The sequence below is a fragment of the Babylonia areolata genome, unplaced genomic scaffold (genome assembly GCF_041734735.1).
Source record: "Babylonia areolata isolate BAREFJ2019XMU unplaced genomic scaffold, ASM4173473v1 tig00007501, whole genome shotgun sequence".
Taxonomy (NCBI): Eukaryota; Metazoa; Mollusca; class Gastropoda; order Neogastropoda; family Buccinidae; genus Babylonia; species Babylonia areolata.
In genome coordinates, this window is record NW_027468380.1 from 7501 (window position 1) to 10000 (window position 2500).

General features: G+C 53.0%; 1 non-coding gene across 1 annotated transcript in view; it reads right to left on the reverse strand.

The window, feature by feature from the left end:
* Positions 1-142, reverse strand: part of LOC143278349 (small subunit ribosomal RNA) — a 1829-nt gene extending 1687 nt beyond the window's left edge. Inside the window, exon 1 of the ribosomal RNA XR_013053993.1 lies at positions 1-142. This exon is cut by the window's left edge and continues 1687 nt beyond it. This is a non-coding gene — a ribosomal RNA (small subunit ribosomal RNA).
* Positions 143-2500: the final 2358 nt, after the last annotated feature.

Below are 2500 nucleotides of genomic sequence, written 5' to 3' on the forward strand. Positions count from 1 at the left end.
TCCAAGTAAATTTGGATCATCTAAGGAACCTCGACTGATTTAATGAGCCATTCGCGGTTTCACCGTACGAGGGTGTGAACTTAGACATGCATGGCTTAATCTTTGAGACAAGCATATGACTACTGGCAGGATCAACCAGAATGCAACCCGTATTCTGCGTGCCCCCGGGAGACGGTTGCAGCGCCAGTTGGGACCGCTGCTCACAGAAACGAGGGCTGAGCTCTTTCCGTGGGCGGTCCGCGGCAGCACTATCAACTGAAACCACCGGACAACAGATTCAGGGCCTGAGAGTGCAACGAATCCATCGGTCTCGGCGGGAGGCGCGCCAAGAAGAAGAAGGAGGAGGAGGAGACCAGACCGGACCGGACCGGACCCCACCCTTTCTTCCTCCTCGACACCGTCTCCCGCCCGTTTCCACGTGCCGGACGACGCCCGGTTAGAGACGGGCGCGCCCTTGACGAGATGAAGCAGGCGTTACGCTTTGGGACGCCGAAGGGGCTGGGGAGCACCAACGACCGTCAGTGAGGGAGGAGAGAAAACGCTTCTCTCGACCCGTCGTCAGCGAACGCACCGAACCTTCTACGGACCGTGAGACGCCGGCCGACAAGCCGAGCCCCGGCAAAGGAAGCCCGGCGAGGCGGCCGTGCGCGTTCACACTTGGACGCGCAGGCGGGAAGCTCGGCAGCCGGGCGGGTAGCCTGCGGGGAGCTGGTGGGCTCCCGAGACTCCCGTCCCCCGACTCGGGCCTCGCACGCCGAGCGGTCGCTAGCTTGCCAGTGCAAAAGACAGAAGCGCGGGGGCAGTAAAGCCAGGCGGACGGGTCGACCGTTGCCGGCTGTGCGCCGACCGGAGCGATCCGCCACGCCACGCCGCGTCCCCCACAACCAGGGTGTCGCATAAGGCGCTGCGAAGGTGGACCTTGATCCACATTGGGCAGAGCCTGAGTTGAGGCCCCCCAGCACGTGCCTGGGGACCAGGCGTTGAGGAGTAGGCCTTTTTTTGAGGGCCCAGAAAGTATTTTGGCAATTGTAGCGAGGTTTTGGAGTTTTATCCACAACCTTTACCTGCAACGCGTTTTTGCCTTTTTTTTTCTTTTTTACCCTTTTTTCTCTCTCCCGAGCATGCCAAAGAGCATGGACCAAAGTAGCGATAGGCAATGCCTTTTTTCTCTCCGAGCATGCCAAAGTTGAGAGAAAACGCGGGCATGGACGGGAGAGGGTGGAGGAGTAGAATGGCAGCGGAAATTTTGGCAATTGTAGCGAGGTTCTTCGGACTTTTATCCACAACCTTTACCTGCCTTTTCCTCAGCGAGCATGCCAAAGTTGAGAGAAAACGCCCTTCGCCATTGACGGGACCAGACGTTGACGACTACGTCTTTCTTTTTTTCACGGCGCCTGAACGATTTGGGCAATGCGCGTTTACTTTTTATCCACAACCTTTACCTGCCTTTTCCTCAGCGAGCATGCCAAAGTTGAGAGGAAAACGCCGTTTGGCATGGACAGGAGCAGGCGTTGACGACCAGGTCTTTTTTTGGTCTTTTTTTTCACAGCGCCGAAGGATTCAGGCAATTTTTTACTTTTATCCACAACCTTTACTGCCTTTTTTTCTTTTTTTCCTTTTTTCTCTCTCCGAGCATGCCAAAGTTGATAGAAAACGCGGTTCGGCATGGACGGGAGCAGGCGTTGAGGAGTAGGCCTTTTTTTGAGGGCCCAGAAAGTATTTTGGCAATTTTTTACTTTTTTATCCACAACCTTTACCTGCCTTTTTTTCTCTCCGAGCATGCCAAAGTTGAGAGAAAACGCCGTTTGGCATGGACGGGAGGAGGTGTGGAGGAGTAGTCCATTTTTGAATGGCAGCGGAAAGATTTTGGCAATTGTAGCGAGGTTCTTCGGACTTTTATCCACAACCTTTACCTGCCTTTTCCTCAGCGAGCATGCCAAAGTTGAGAGAAAACGCCCTTCGCCATTGACGGGACCAGACGTTGACGACTACGTCTTTCTTTTTTTCACGGCGCCTGAACGATTTGGGCAATTCTCCACAAGCGCCGTTCTTTTATTTTTTATCCACACCTTTACCTGCCTTTTCATCAGCGAGCATGCCAAAGTTGAGAGGAAAACGCCGTTTGGCATGGACAGGAGCAGGCGTTGACGACCAGGTCTTTTTTTTGGTCTTTTTTTTTTCACAGCGCCGGAAGGATTCAGGCAATTCTCCAAAGCCGGTTACTTTTATCCACAACCTTTACTGGACCTTTTTTTTTCTTTTTTTCCTTTTTTCTCTCTCCGAGCATGCCAAAGTTGATAGAAAACGCGGTTCGGCATGGACGGGAGCAGGCGTTGAGGAGTAGGCCTTTTTTTGAGGGCCCAGAAAGTATTTTGGCAATTTTTTACTTTTTTATCCACAACCTTTACCTGCCTTTTTTTCTCTCCGAGCATGCCAAAGTTGAGAGAAAACGCCGTTTGGCATGGACGGGAGGAGGTGTGGAGGAGTAGTCCATTTTTGA